This window comes from Macaca nemestrina, chromosome 9 (assembly GCF_043159975.1).
Source record: "Macaca nemestrina isolate mMacNem1 chromosome 9, mMacNem.hap1, whole genome shotgun sequence".
NCBI classification, from domain to species: domain Eukaryota; kingdom Metazoa; phylum Chordata; class Mammalia; order Primates; family Cercopithecidae; genus Macaca; species Macaca nemestrina.
Genome location: NC_092133.1, coordinates 25668192 through 25685398, shown reverse-complemented (window position 1 = coordinate 25685398; position 17207 = coordinate 25668192).

Genomic DNA, 17207 nt, shown 5'->3' with positions numbered 1-17207 from the left:
AAGACCAAATCTACGTCTGATTGGGGTGCCTGAAAGTGAGGGGGAAAATGGAACCAAGTTGGAAAACACTCTTCAGGATATCATCCAGGAGAACTTCCCCAACCTACTAGGGCAGGCCAACATTCAAATCCAGGAAATACAGAGAACGCCACAAAGATACTCCTCGAGAAGAGCAACTCCAAGACACATAATTGCCAGATTCACCAAAGTTGAAATGAAGGAAAAAATCTTAAGGGCAGCCAGAGAGAAAGGTCGGGTTACCCACAAAGGGAAGCCCATCAGACTAACAGCAGATCTCTCGGCAGAAACTCTCCAAGCCAGAAGAGAGTGGGGGCCAATATTCAACATCCTTAAAGAAAATAATTTTAAACCCAGAATTTCATATCCAGCCAAACTAAGTTTCATAAGTGAAGGAGAAATAAAATCCTTTACAGATAAGCAAATGTTTAGAGATTTTGTCACCACTAGGCCTGCCTTACAAGAGACCCTGAAGGAAGCACTCAACATGGAAAGGAACAACCGGTACCAGCCATTGCAAAAACATGCCAAAATGTAAAGACCATTTAGGCTAGGAAGAAACTGCATCAACTAACGAGCAAAATAACCAGTTAATATCATAATGGCAGGATCAAGTTCTCACATAACAATATTAACCTTAAATGTAAATGGACTAAATGCTCCAATTAAAAGACACAGACTGGCAAACTGGATAAAGAGTCAAGACCCATCAGTCTGCTGTATTCAGGAGACCCATCTCACACGCAGAGACATACATAGGCTCAAAATAAAGGGATGGAGGAAGATTTACCAAGCAAATGGAGAACAAAAAAAAGCAGGGGTTGCAATACTAGTCTCTGATAAAACAGACTTTAAACCATCAAAGATCAAAAGAGACAACGAAGGCCATTACATAATGGTAAAAGGATCAATTCAACAGGAAGAGCTAACTATCCTAAATATATATGCACCCAATACAGGAGCACCCAGATTCATAAAGCAAGTCCTTAGAGACTTACAAAGAGACTTAGACTCCCATACAATAATAATGGGAGACTTCAACACTCCACTGTCAACATTAGACAGATCAACGAGACAGAAAGTTAACAAGGATATCCAGGAAGTGAACTCATCTCTGCAGCAAGCAGACCTAATAGACATCTATAGAACTCTCCACCCCAAATAAACAGAATATACATTCTTCTCAGCACCACATCGTACTTACTCCAAAATTGACCACGTAATTGGAAGTAAAGCACTCCTCAGCAAATGTACAAGAACAGAAATTATAACAAACTGTCTCTCAGACCACAGTGCAATCAAACTAGAACTCAGGACTAAGAAACTCAATCAAAACCGCTCAACTACATGGAAACTGAACAACCTGCTCCTGAATGACTACTGGGTACATAACGAAATGAAGGCAGAAATAAAGATGTTCTTTGAAACCAATGAGAACAAAGATACAACATACCAGAATCTCTGGGACACATTTAAAGCAGTGTGTAGAGGGAAATTTATAGCACTAAATGCCCACAAGAGAAAGCAGGAAAGATCTAAAATTGACACTCTAACATTGCAATTAAAAGAACTAGAGAAGCAAGAGCAAACACATTCGAAAGCTAGCAGAAGGCAAGAAATAACTAAGATCAGAGCAGAACTGAAGGAGATAGAGACACTAAAAACCCTCCAAAAAATCAATGAATCCAGGAGTTGGTTTTTTGAAAAGATCAACAAAATTGACAGACCACTAGCAAGACTAATAAAGAAGAAAAGAGAGAAGAATCAAATCGACGCAATTAGAAATGATAAAGGGGATATCACCACCGACCCCACAGAAATACAAACTACCATCAGAGAATACTATAAACACCTCTACGCAGGTGTTGATGGAACGTACCTCAAAATCATAAGAGCTATTTATGACAAACCCACAGCCAATATCATACTGAATGGGCAAAAACTGGAAAAATTCCCTTTGAAAACTGGCACAAGACAGGGATGCCCTCTCTCACCACTCCTATTCAACATAGTGTTGGAAGTTCTGGCCAGGCCCATCAGGCAAGAGAAAGAAATCAAGGGTATTCAGTTAGGAAAAGAAGAAGTCAAATTGTCCCTGTTTGCAGATGACATGATTGTATATTTAGAAAACCCCATTGTCTCAGCCCAAAATCTCCTTAAGCTGATAAGCAACTTCAGCAAAGTCTCAGGATACAAAATTAATGTGCAAAAATCACAAGCATTCTTATACACCAGTAACAGACAAACAGAGAGCCAAATCAGGAATGAACTTCCATTCACAATTGCTTCAAAGAGAATAAAATACCTAGGAATCCAACTTACAAGGGATGTAAAGGACCTCTTCAAGGAGAACTACAAACCACTGCTCAGTGAAATCAAAGAGGACACAAACAAATGGAAGAACATACCATGCTCATGGATAGGAAGAATCAATATCGTGAAAATGGCCATACTGCCCAAGGTAATTTATAGATTCAATGCCATCCCCATCAAGCTACCAATGAGTTTCTTCACAGAATTGGAAAAAACTGCTTTAAAGTTCATATGGAACCAAAAAAGAGCCCGCATCTCCAAGACAATCCTAAGTCAAAAGAACAAAGCTGGAGGCATCACGCTACCTGACTTCAAACTATACTACAAGGCTATGGTAACCAAAACAGCATGGTACTGGTACCAAAACAGAGATATAGACCAATGGAATGGAACAGAGTCCTCAGAAATAATACCACACATCTACAGCCATCTGATCTTTGACAAACCTGAGAGAAACAAGAAATGGGGAAAGCATTCCCTATTTAATAAATGGTGCTGGGAAAATTGGCTAGCCATAAGTAGAAAGCTGAAACTGGATCCTTTCCTTACTCCTTATACGAAAATTAATTCAAGATGGATTAGAGACTTAAATGTTAGGCCTAATACCATAAAAATCCTAGAGGAAAACCTAGGTAGTACCATTCAGGACATAGGCATGGGCAAAGACTTCATGTCTAAAACACCAAAAGCAACGGCAGCAAAAGCCAAAATTGACAAATGGGATCTCATTAAACTAAAGAGCTTCTGCACAGCAAAAGAAACTACCATCAGAGTGAACAGGCAACCTACAGAATGGGAGAAAATTTTTGCAATCTACTCATCTGACAAAGGGCTAATATCCAGAACCTACAAAGAACTCAAACAAATTTACAAGAAAAAAACAAACAACCCCATCAAAAAGTGGGCAAAGTATATGAACAGACATTTCTCAAAAGAAGACATTCATACAGCCAACAGACACATGAAAAAATGCTCATCATCACTGGCCATCAGAGAAATGCAAATCAAAACCACAATGAGATACCATCTCACACCAGTTAGAATGGCGATCATTAAAAAGTCAGGAAACAACAGGTGCTGGAGAGGATGTGGAGAAATAGGAACACTTTGACACTGTTGGTGGGATTGTAAACTAGTTCAACCATTATGGAAAACAGTATGGCGATTCCTCAAGGATCTAGAACTAGATGTACCATATGACCCAGCCATCCCATTACTGGGTATATACCCAAAGGATTATAAATTATGCTGCTATAAAGACACATGCACACATATGTTTATTGCAGCACTATTCACAATAGCAAAGACTTGGAATCAACCCAAATGTCCATCAGTGACAGATTGGATTAAGAAAATGTGGCACATATACACCATGGAATACTATGCAGCCATCAAAAAGGATGAGTTTGTGTCCTTTGTAGGCACATGGCTGCAGCTGGAAACCATCATTCTTAGCAAACTATCACAAGAACAGAAAACCAAACACCCCATGTTCTCACTCATAGGTGGGAACTGAACAATGAGATCACTTGGACTCAGGAAGGGGAACATCACACACCGGGGCCTATCGTGGGGAGGGGGGAGGGGGGAGGGATTGCATTGGGAGTTATACCTGATGTAAATGACGAGTTGATGGGTGCAGCACACCAACATGGCACAAGTATACATATGTAACAAACCTGCACGTTATGCACATGTACCCTACAACTTAAAGTATAATAATAATAAATAATTTAAAAAAAATGTTGCAATGACAAAATAATACACTGACAAGAATAACAACGATAGGAGATATTTTCTGAGACCTACATATTTTGTAACATTTTTGATTTCTATATTGATTTAACAGCAAGGGAAGATGATACTTACCATTCTTCCCAGTTTACAAATAAATTTTCTACTTCTGAAGGAGGATTCTCAGTGTGGAGTGTAAATGTCACCATTGTTTAAATGTCACCTAGCTTGTTCATGCATTTGGCATTTGGCCACCTAAATGCATGGCAACCAATTACTGCATTTCTCATAGGAAAGAACATAATCAGGAGATGGAAGGAAGACCAGCCTTTTTGTAAAATATGACATTTTGTAAAGCTAGTCAATTTACACATGTTTTTCTAGGAGTCTGTCCCATTTTTCATGTTGGGCTATTATTATTATTATTATTATTATTATTAGCCAACAATTGCTACATGAACTTGTGACCAATGTTGAGATTTGGCATCCAAGACTGAACATAATTTGTCATGAGCGAAACTTTCCACTCCTGTCTTCCATTATTCTCTTTTCCAAACCAGATGGGTAGGCACAGTGGGCAATTGTTCTTTCCTGTGCAGTTATTTTCACTTATTAAATAGAATTAATACAATATGGAATGAATATGTCATGCCTCATTCTAGGATGAAGGATGCAAGAGTTAATAATAAGAGACAATATTACCGCTGTCATGTAGCTTATGTTCTGGCCAGGAGTTGTCAAATAATAAACAAGTAAACTGACAATTCAACAGAATACTATATGTAAGAAAGAGAGCATTTGGGTGGTAGAAAGAGGTGGTGCTCAAGGTAGACTTCTGTGAGGAGATGTCATTTAGGTTGAGACAAATATAATAGGGAAGGAGGCCAGGCATGGTGGCTCGCGCCTGTAATCCCAGCACTTTGTGAGGGCGAGGTGGGAGGATCACCTGAGGTCAGGGGTTCAGGACCAGCCCTGCCTACATGGTGAAACCCTGTCTCTACTAAAAATATAAAAATTAGCCAGACTTGGTGGCATGCACCACCTGTAATCCTAGCTATTTGGGAGGCTGAGGCAGAAGAATCGGTTGAACCTGGAGGCAGAGGTTAAAGTGAGCCAAGATCGTACCACTACACACTCCAGCCTGGGCAACAGAATGAGACTCCATCTAGAAAAAAAAAAAAAATAACAATGGGGAAGGGAAACAATGTTAATGTTCTCCATGTGAGAGGGAGGAGTGTTTCAGGAAGTAGAAGCAGCAAGTATAAAGAAGCTGAGAAGGGAATATTGTCACCTGTTACAGAAGAAGGGAGAACAGTGTGGATGGGATGCAGTAAAGAATGAGGGAGAAGGGTATGACACAATAGTAGAAAAATATTCAGGAGACAAATCACATGAGTTGTATATTAAGGCAAGGACATAAATCCTACCTTGAAAAAACTTGAAATCTGGTGGTGGGTTTAATTTTAAGTATAGCAAAACACAAAAATTCCATTATAGGAATTAGCTAGAGATTGAATCATTACAATTACCCTATTTAAGACATTATCTAATGCTTGCAGTTCAACAATTTTTTATGACTTATTTTGAGCCAGGTCATGTAATAGGCACAGTACTTTAAATAAAAGGTAGCAGCATGGTTCCTTCTTTGAAGCACTTAGAACCTAGTTGGTATATTACATTGTAAATATCATGGTGGAGAGGAGCCCAGGGATATATGGGTAGACATACCACACCAGGTATAATGGGATAGTTTCCAGGAGGAAGCCTTCAATTGAATCTTGAATATGAAAAAGAAGTGAAAGGGATTAAGGTCAGGGTGAATATATAGCTAGATTAATGGTATATGGAATTATAAAATGGCACAAGGCAATTGCACAATTCAGCAATACTGAATAGAGTGAAAAGCATTGATTTCACTTCTGCTTTGGATGTTCTTCCACCCATCTTCCTAACCCCAAGTTCCACATGTGCATGTGTCTCCACCTATTCTTCCAGGCTCAACTCAAACATTACCTCATCCCTCCGTGAAGTATTCCAGATGCCCACAGAAAGAAATTTTGTTCTTTATAGGTAAGACCCAAGTCTAATTTATCTCTGTTTGTACTATGATGCCCAGGGGATTGCACATAGTAGTTGGTAAAAAAAAAATTACTGAATAAAATAAATTAACCTATCAGCACAATAATCTCAAAGTTTATTACCAATTTCAGCTTCTATCTCAAAATTGTCTTCACTAGGTTGCTCTCAGTCTCAAAAATGGTTCCCAAACTAATTAAGCTACCATAGTTTCTACTTGAAACATATCATTTTCATTGACTCCTTTCAGTTCCTCCAATAGTGGCCTTATTCTTTTCTCTTTCGGTTATTATTTCCTGGTATCTAGAATCTTAGACATATACTATATCTTAGAAACCATCTATTTCAGTGATCTAAAATCTGGTTTCACATTTAAATCATTTTTGTACTTCTTAAAATTATCTGTGACTGAATCCCATTCTCCAGAAATTCTCATTTAATTGGTCTGAAGTAGGTCTTAGACACTCCTCAAGTGATTCTAATGTGAAGCCATGGCTTAAAACCACGGAAATTCATCATATTACCTATTCTGAAAGCAACCTAATACAAGTGAAGAAAATATAATCCAAAAACATAAAGTGACTTGTCTAAGAGTCACAAACATAATTGTGGCAAAGCTATATCTGGAGCTTAATCCTTTCTTTCTTCTCAAATTACCACGTACAAGAATTCTTAGTCATGCTTTCTGAATGACCCCCCCACACAGACATACACACACACACACACACACACACACACACACACATTCTTTCTCTGAGAATAAACACAGGTTGGTCTGCAAGCGATGCTTACTTTTCATTTAGCCCTTCCTAATTGCCTAGGTTTGAGGAACAGCATTTGTTTTCATGACAGAATCGAACTCTATTTCAGAGTTCAGAGACATACTCACTTATCCAGAATTGACAGCAAAAGGAGGGAACTCCAGAGGTAAGCATGATGGAAAATCTTTACAAAGTGAACCTTAAACTGGATTTGTTTCTCTTTCTTGAGACTAGTTGTGAGAATTTAATGAAATAAGGCACACAAAGTATTAATAATTAGTAAAGCTCTTAGGTCATATTCTGTCTCTATCAGTCATGACTTCTATTATCATTGTCATAGTAGATTAGTGCTGAATTGGCAGCAATGCAGATACTTAATGAACGGAGCAGGGAAAGAAGTCACATACATACGTTGTGCATCTTTCTAACATCATTATATATGGACAGTTTAATTCAAATATTAGCCTTGTGAATTAGGTACTATTGTCCCAAGTTTATACATGAGAAAATTGAAACTGAAACTCAGACTTAGTAATTTACTGAGTATCATCCAGCTGGTAAGTGATGCAGCTAGGAGTTGAGCCCTCATCTAACTGCTCTCAAAGCATATGTAATTTTTTTGTTCACACCAGATTTTCTTAATTTTTGTTATGACATTTTGCAGAAGGAGTTAGATTAAATGCATGGGTAACTGACCATCAGTGGGAAATTAGGACTATTATTCTTGCAATCCTGACATTTCGAGGTTAATAATAAGTAAATGTTTTTATCTTTCAAATAGTGAACATTGATGTTATTCCAGTTTAAACGTACCACAAACATATGATAGAAACCTACTGTGGAAATCAGATTGGTCCCATGCTCTCCATATACAATGTCCGTTACTCTTTCTTTGCTTTTGGTCACACTGTTCATACCACTTGTCATTAACTTCTTTCTTCTTTCCAAATATCCCTTTCCAAATATCCCTCATTCCTTCAGGACCAACAAAGTCCCAACTTGCCTGTTCTGATCTACTTAAACCTCTCCTTTCTCAGCATTCATATTGTAAGCATGGTCGGAACCATAAAGATTAGCATTTTTCTTTGTGAGACAGTCTTTGTGCAAAAGTATCAGACCTGAGTCAAACTAGCTTACACAAGTAAGAGGGAAGAACTAGCAAAACAAAAAGGCATATTTAGTAACCCATGGGCACATAATATATCTGGACCTTATGAGGGATTCAAACCAAAATGAGAAAACTTTTCTTTTTCTCTCACTCTCTCTCTACCTCTGTTCCTTGTCTTCTCTCTTTACACATGTTTTTCTGTGCCACATTATGGCTGAAAACGTTACATGTCCTTTTAGGTCAAGTGCACAGTAAAGACTCCCATAATTCAAATTTTGTGGGAAAGAGACTCTTCTTATTCTAGCTTTGCTCATTCAGACTGAGATATAATCACAGCTTCAGTGGCGTTGGGGGTGATCTAACATACTTAACCATTTAATAAACTGCCCTGGATCATTCTCTCCTTTTAAATGTATAATAAATAGTATTAAAGTTACAGAAAAATGTAAAGATCCCTATGGAAAAGATAGTGACTTTTATCTCTTTTGTGCTTTTCACGATGCAGGTACTCAACATCCCATGGATGATTAATTTATCAACTAATGGGCGTAAGATAAAGAATACTGTTGAGACATCTTGTGTCTCAATAAGTGGGACGGTAGGAGAATAGATGTTTAGCACCCCACAGCCTTGCCAGAATGAAGACACTGCCAAGCCTACATTGAAGGAGCAAGAGAGACACATTGGAATAACCAGGCTTAAACAGAAGAAAAGGGGACCCAATGGGCACGAACTGGGTTAATATGATCTCACTGCATGAGGAAATAGTCACTTAAAGTTACCCTAAGACACTGGATAAACATAAAAACATGATCTTTATGTTTATCCCTAGCTTAGGATGAATAGACTGGAGAAGGAGCATGAATTTGCTTCAACATCTCTAGGAAATGAAATATTTGGAGGACTGGACTACGTAGGGTGATGCCATGGCCTAAGACACTCTTTTCAGCCCATTGGTCTATTTTTCCAGCAGGCCTTTCTTTCTGCAACAGAGCAAAAAATTCCTTAGCTATGATCAAACTCTATTTTGGACAAAGGTTCTGAGAATGGCAATTACATCTTACTACAAATGAAGGCCTTTGTGTGGATCTCCCTAGGAAGTTAGGAATTTTATACTTGTCTCTATAGAAAGTACTACTTTTATGTAAGTGTGTATTTCTCACAGTGACTAGTACATGCCTGAGCATATAGGGATCTTTACACAAAGTACACTCATTGAAGTACAAATGAACTCTGTAGGCTCAGCTGGGTTCAGGTGACCAGTCACTGTCTAGTGAATAAGGGGGTAAAACTGAAAGACTATGGATGACAAAAATCAAACATTTATGTGATGTGAATACTTTCTTCCTCTATCAAAAGACTGCCAACATTCAGCAGGCAAGAATAAAAGAACTCTTAAAGTGATGGGGCCTTCCTTTTGGCCAAGAACTAAGACTATCTAAGAAACAAAAACACCTGTGCAAATTTGGGTACATTAGCCTATATCTTCTGTGCCTTAGGGCAAAATAATAATTTTTACCTGTCCTACTGACAAGAAAGATTTTTAAAAATATAAAAAACAGACTATGATATCTGATTCAAATCTGACCATGTCTAAAACAAGCCACATAAAATTCATATATAAATCAAACGTACATATTCTCAATCTTGATATGTGATAGATCCATCTCACTTGTAGTAGGCAGAATTCATAGATGGACCCACATAACTACTCCATTGGATAGTCCTCTTCCCTTCTACAGGCAGAACCTGTGAATATGAAGAGAGTTACTCCTTTGATTAGGTTATGTTATATTTGACAAGTGGTGATGGGATAGTCACTCCTATTATTATTTTACATGACGTAAGACTTCCTTATAGCAGATTGGAGTGGAATTAAGAGGTCATAGAGATGCATGAAACTGCATGAAACTGGATGAAAGCAAATAGGTTTGTTTAAACTGCCATGGAGCCATGAGGGAAGGAATGGAGGTCACCTCTAGGAGCTGAGAGTTGTCCTGTCTGACAACTAGCAAGAAAATGAGACTGCAGTAAAATAGCTGCAAAGAAATGAAGTTTGCAAAGAAAAAACTTCTGAGATTGGAAAAGGATCCTGTCTCAGGTGATAACTGAATCCCCAGACAACGCTGGATTTCAGCCTGGTGATATTCTGAGTCGAGTACTCAGCTAACATGAACCTGGACTCCTGATCCATGGAAATTGTAAGATAGTAAGTGGGTGTTGTTTAAACCATTACATTTGGGGTAATTATTACACAGCAATAGAAAACTATCAGACTGGTCAAGTAGTCAGTACACTCATTTACTAGTTGAATAAACATTTAGTGGGAAACTACTTCATACTAAATAGCATAATATGAAATGGAGAGCAATAGTCAAACGTGACCACCGCTACCCCTATGAAAATGACAAAATGTTTCTTAGAAAGGCATGTACCTTTAAATAGAGAAATCATTTCCTGAACTTCTCAGAATATTGTCTTGTGTTTATTAGGCATTAATAAATAGATTCACATAACAAAAGAGGCTAACTAGAATTTACACCCAGAAAACTGATTCCTTCGTGTTGCAACTCTTTGCTTTCCCACCGATTTTTCTCTTTTCCTATCCAAGCCAGAAACAAAGACAAAAATCCCAGTTTATGAGAACAATATTTGTAGGGCAAAGGGTTTTCCAAATTTCTGAGATACCTGGACTTGTAAAAGTATCCTTTCTTCTCCCAAAGGTTTTTAGCCCAACCAGGCACAGGTTGAGATACATGGCTGCAAAACCCATCTGTGGAGTCCTTGCTTCAGCCAAACTAAGCTAGGAGAGACAGTGAATGACATATGGCTATAGAATACCAAGGGTTGATGAAATTCTTTATAACTTCTCCAACTATAACTCTTGCATAAAACAGCCCCTCCCAGCTACCATCTTTGCCACAACACCTACGCGCACAGAGTCTATTTTCGTTGTTTCACACCTCTTTCATTCCAGATGGCAAAACTGCAAGTATTTTTTCTTATATTAGAACTTTTAAAGTCCAATTTAATTTGTATAACCTGAAATACAATTTATTCCTTTGGAAGTTTGTTTTTCTTTAACTCTTTTAGCTTCTGTATTTAGGTAACAAAACTAGAGAGTTGTGGCAGCAAGAGTGATTAGAAGCATTCTGCATTTCTGTGAAGTGACCAATGGCCCAAACTGAGAATGAAAGAGAAAGAGAAACACAAATAAAAGAGGGAGAGGGAAAAAGAGAGATTAAGAGACACAGAGAAAGGGAGACAGAGAGACAGGCTCAAGGGATGGGGCCACTTGCATCACTGAACAGCAAATAAATATGTAGGAGATTCTATGCTAAACATGTTGAGGGATCAGTGATAAATCTGACAAACTGTCTATCCTTTAAGCCTTCACCATCTAACAAAGGAAAGGTACATAAACCGAATTAATCACAGTTTCCAGCAGGCTATGAAAAGCATTCTAACATAGGTGAAGGGGGCCAAAAATGAGAGGGGGATTCTGCCTGGCCCTTGTGGGAAGAACTGCCTGGTAGCGTAGGAATAAGGAATTGGAATGGATTTTGAAATGGATGGAGACCAAAGAACTTCTTTAAGGCAAATCCTCCCTCTAACCTCACCCTAGGGGTACGTCTAGTAAAGATTTCAAGTTTTGTGGTTGTAGCCTTGCCATATACCAAATAAGATATGTTAAATGTTTATTTTCACTAATTATTATTTACTGATACTTAATTATAGTTGTAATTCTGTCTTAGTCCATGTGCATGGCTATAACAAAATGCCTCCAAAAGGGTAATGTGTAAGTGAGAGAAATTTGTTTCTCACAGTTCTGGAGCCTGGGAAGTCCAATAACAAGGCACTGGCAGATTTGGTGTTTGTTGAGGACCTGGTCTCTGTGTTCAGTTTTGCTTGTTGCTGTGTCCTTGCAAGAAAAAAGGCAGAAGGGCAAAAGGGGCCTAGCTAGCTTTCTTCAGTGCTAATCCCATTCATGAAGGCAGAGACCTCATAGCCTAATCACCTTCTAAAGGCCTCACCTCTTACTACTGTTGAATTGAGATTAAGTTTCAACATGAATTTTGAATGAGACACAAACACTGAAACCATAGAAAATATAATATGCTGTTCTTACATTACTATTAAAAAACACCTGAGGCTGTGTAATTTATAAAGAAAGAAGGTTTAATTGGCTCATGGTGCTGCAGATTTTATAGAAAGCATGGTGGTGGTTAGGCTTTAGGAAGCTGACAATCAGGACAGAAGGAGAAGGGGGAGCAGGTATGTCACATCGTCAGAGCAGGAGCATGAGAGAATCTGGTGGGAAGGTGCTACATACTTTTAAATGACCAGATCTCATGAGAACTCACTATTGCAAAAACAGCACCATATCATGAGGAGTCAAGTTCCAGCCTACATCTTTCTCACATGATCACAAGGTCCCACAATAGGTCCTCTGCAGGCTGAGGAGCAACGAGATCCAGTCTGAGTTCCAAAACTGAAGAACTTGACTCCGATATTTGAGGGCAGGAAGCATCCAGCATGGGAGAAAGATGTAGGCTGGGAGGCTAGGCCAGTCTCACTTTCCACATTTTTCCGCCTGCTTATATTCTAGCTGCACTGGCAGCTGATTAGATGGTGCCCACCCAGATTAAGGGTGGGTCTGCCTTTCCCAGCCCACTGACTCAAATGTTAATGTCCTTTGGCAACGCTATCACAGACACACCCAAGATCAAAACTTTGTATCCTTCAATTGAATCAAGTTGACACTCAGCATTAACCATCACTCTATCTATCTATTGTTAAGATATTTAACAGATATCTATATTTCTATAGATGGATACATATGAAGAAATTCACCATGAGGGATTGGCTCACATGACTGGAGGTTGAAAAGTCCTGTGATTTGCCACCTACAAGCTGGAAGTCCAGGAAAGCTAGAGGTGTAGTTTCTAGTTTGAGTCTAAAGGCCCAAGACCTGAGAGTATCAATCTCTTAGGAAAAGAGAAAATGAGTGTTCCAGCTCAAGCAGAAAGAATAAATTCACTCTTCATCCACCTTTTCATTCCATTCAGACCCTCAGTTGATTGGATGAGGCCTGTACGCATTGGTGAGACATCTCTTATTTGTCTTATTTGTTATCCTTCCTGTTAGACCCTGACTTTCCTAACGTTATTGCCTTTCCTCCACCATGTGAATTCCAGTGTTCTGTCTTTACACAGTCTACTGATTCAAATGCTAATATCTTCCAGAAACAACCATATGGATACATCCAGAAATAATGTTTTACCAGCTATGTGAGCATTTCTTAGCTCAGTAAAGTCGACACATAAAATTAACCCTCAGAGTTGGCATGATATTTTATCCTTATTCTTAAACCATTTTATGAGTAAGCAATATGATTGTAAAATGATGAGGCTATTTTTTTCCCTGTAGATACAAATGTTATAGTTAATAGTATAAATAAGTGTTTTCCCTTGTAGAAGAAATTATTTAATCTCTCCTCATTGTTATGACATATATAATAGATTCCCTGCCATACAAATATTAGGGTTAATATAGGTAAAGTACCTATATTAATACTGATATTAAAAAACTGTCAATATATTGTAGCTATAATTATTAAATATCAACACAATGTGAAGCATTATTGAGTTGAAGGACAGTTGTATATATTTTAAGGTAGATGTCCGAAAATGAAACAACTAAGAGATATTTTTATTTTTCATAAAGGATTCTTCTTTCTACTCTCCAGCTACTTAATTCACAACATGGAGTTATCCTTCCTGTTAGACTCAAACGTTCTTAAATTCAAGCTTAAAATATCTGACTTTCCTAACTTTATTGCCTTCCCCCACCATTTGAATTCCAGTGTTCTCTCTAAAGAATAGATCCTGCTCTCTCTGTTGAGTAAATATAGCTTATAAAATTAATTACAAGATTGCTGGCTGGGCATGATGGCTCATGCCTATAATCTTAGCACTTTGAGAGTTCAATGTGGGAGGATCACTTGAGCTCAGGAGTTTGAGACCAGCCTGGGCAACATGGCAAAACCTCATCTCTACAAAAAATACAAACATTAGCAATGTGTGGTGGTGTACGCTTGTAGTCCCAGCTGCTAGGAAGGCTGAGATGGGAGGATTGGTTCACCTGGCACAGGGAGATTGCACCAAGCAGAGATCTCCCCACTGCACTCCAGCCCTTGGAGACAGAGTGAGATCATGTCTCAAAATATAACAAACCAACCAACCAACCAACCAACCAAACAAACAAACAAAACATTGTAGGCTGCTATGGTTTGGAGAATTGTTCTCCAGAGACTCTACTGAAATTTGATCCTAATATTGGAAACGGGAGCCTAATGGGAGGCGTTTGGATCATAGGGATGGCTCCCACATGAATAGATTAATGCCTTCCCTTAGGGAAGACGAGTGAGTTCTTGCTCTATTCGTTCCCCGCAAAGCTGGTTTTTTAGAAAACCTGACACCTCCCCTCTCCTTCTCTTGCTCTTCTTGTGTTATGCGATTTCTGCACATGCTGACTCCCCTTTACTTTCTGCCATGAGTGGAAGCAACCTGAGGCTTTCACCAGATTCCTAATCTTTTAGCCAGTAGAATCATGAGCCAAATAAACCTTTTTTTCTTTATAAGTTACCCCTCCTTAGGTGTTCCTTTATAGCAACATACATAGACTAGGACACAGGTCTTGCCTCAAAAATAAAACTCAGACATGGCATATAGCCTTTATCTCTTTCAATAATATTAGGTCTCCTGCACCCATCAAAGTATTCAATGGATTGTAAATTGTAACTCCTCTAAGTGGAGGAGACATGAGCCCTTTATATGTACTGGTCACTTGTTGAGGTATTCTTAAGGACCGTATGAGCGGTGACGTACAGAAGACACAGGGGCTACTTTGATAAATTGAAAGGGTAAGTTTAGGGTTTTAAGCAGTAGCAAATAAATAAATCCACTTTGGCCTACTTTAAAGGCTGAGACCATGGTAAAAAGCAAAATACAGCTTGAAATCTTGTCCAGAAGGGTCTCTGCTGGTTTCTTAATGTAACAGCTAATAAAAAATATGTTTTAATATCTATTATATTCAACCCAGGCAACTCTGCTTGTCAATCAAGCTGACATTCTTTTGCTTACAGTATTTAGAGAAATTAAACTGCCAGTCTTCATTTTTCCTGAAGGCTATTCCAACATGTCCCATTTTTTTCTCAGACTTTATTTGAATTTAAAATCTTACTAATGCCTTCAGAGTCCTTACTTTCAGATAGCTATCTTCTGCGATGAAACCCAGGATACTAGGGCCCAAGCCATCAGTTCAAATGAAGTCTGACCACCACATCAGAGGGGGAAAAATAGCACTTTTCTTCTTCTCTGCCTTGAAATTCTCAAAATAGGAAGCTCAAGCTCAAAAATGATTTCAGGCTTAACAATGATCTCATGTTGCTGAGTCAGGAAGGAAGATGCTTGAGAACTGTGTCCTAAGATGACAGCAAATAGCTAAAAGGTGAGGAAAAATCTTCCCATCTATGAAGCTGTAAGTACAACAACTCAGCCAGCCAGGTGATTATCCCCAAGCCTGAACCACTGAGGATGTCCCTGAAGGTGGCATTGGGTTAGATTTCTTACCATTTTAGAAACCTGAGCTACATCATGTGGGGGCTTTGGAGGTTCAGGACTTCAGACAGTTGTTGAGTTAACGAGATTCACTAAAGCAACAGCAATGGAGAAACACTGGTCACTGGCCTCCATTTTCCTCCTCAACTTGAATCCAGGCTAACTCTAGGCTAAATCACCCAGTAGGCAAGTTTAACACTATGGTCTGCCTATGCCTGTTTCCAGGTAACATTACTTTTGCTGTTTTTTACACTACCTCTTAGCATTCTCACGTTACTTTCCAACACTCCAAACCCCCAGCCAATATCTAATTTTCACCCTACTTAGCAATGTTATTTAAGCCATGACCACTCATTTGCACATTTATATCAGCAAAATTTACATTTCTTCACTGCTCTTAGGAAGTGTGAAAACTACCAGTCACTCAACGATCCATAGGAATCAATTTAATCAGCTAACAGAGCAGCAGCTTTCCATATTTATTCAGAACCAGTCGCATTTGCAACCCTAGGTAGCTTGTCAGAGTTGCAAATTTCCACCTCAGATTTATTGAATCAAAAGGTAAAGTAAGGGGCACATAGTCCTGTAACCTGTGTTTAACAAGTCTTCTGGGTGATTCAGACATACAGGAAAGTTTTTGAACCACTGAGCAAGAATAGCTCAATTTGAATAAAGTAGCTAGATCTGCAATTTACTGAACATCTATTTCTTTTTAAGTAGATCACTTTTTAACCCAAAATAAAGCTCCTTGGAACATGGCTGTCTCTTATTTATGTTTCCATGTCCCAAATGTTAACAGTATGCATTGAATACAATGAGAAGTTATAAAAAATGCTGAATATAAATGAACCAACAGAATTTCAAATCACAGAGTTAAACTAAATAGAACCTACACTCTTAGGAGGCAGGTTGGCCTTGTGGTTAAAAGTAAAGGCTTTCCAATCAAATGGATCTTGGATCAAGTGCCAACTCAACCAATTCCTGAGCATATATTTCTTAGGCAGCTTATTATTTATCTCTAGATGTCAATTTTCTTATCTGTAAAATGTAGATAGAATATCCAATGCAAAATAGTTGTTGTTTGGGTTTGGTGATGTCTTTTTAGAATGAAAAGATAAACCACAGACTGCGAGAAAAGCATTAGGCATAACTGATGAAGGATTATTATCTAAAATATACAAATAGCACTAAAGACTCAACAATGGAGAATGAACTACCCAATTAAAAAAACACAAACCAAAGACCTTAATAGACACTTCATCAAAGAAGATATAGAGCTGACAAATACGCATATAAAAAGGTGTTCCACATTATGTCATCAGAAAAATGCAAATTAAAGCAATGAGCTACCACTACCTACCTACTAGAATGGCCAAAGTCCAGAACACTGACAATATCAAGTGTTGGTGAGGATGTGGGGCAACAGGAACTCCCATTCATTGCTGGTGGGAAAACAAAGTACAGCCACTTTGGAAGACAGTTTAGTGGCCTCCTACCAAGCTAAATATACTCTTACTATATGATCCAGCAAACTTGCTCTTTGGTATCTTCTCAAACTTATGTCCCTACAAAAAC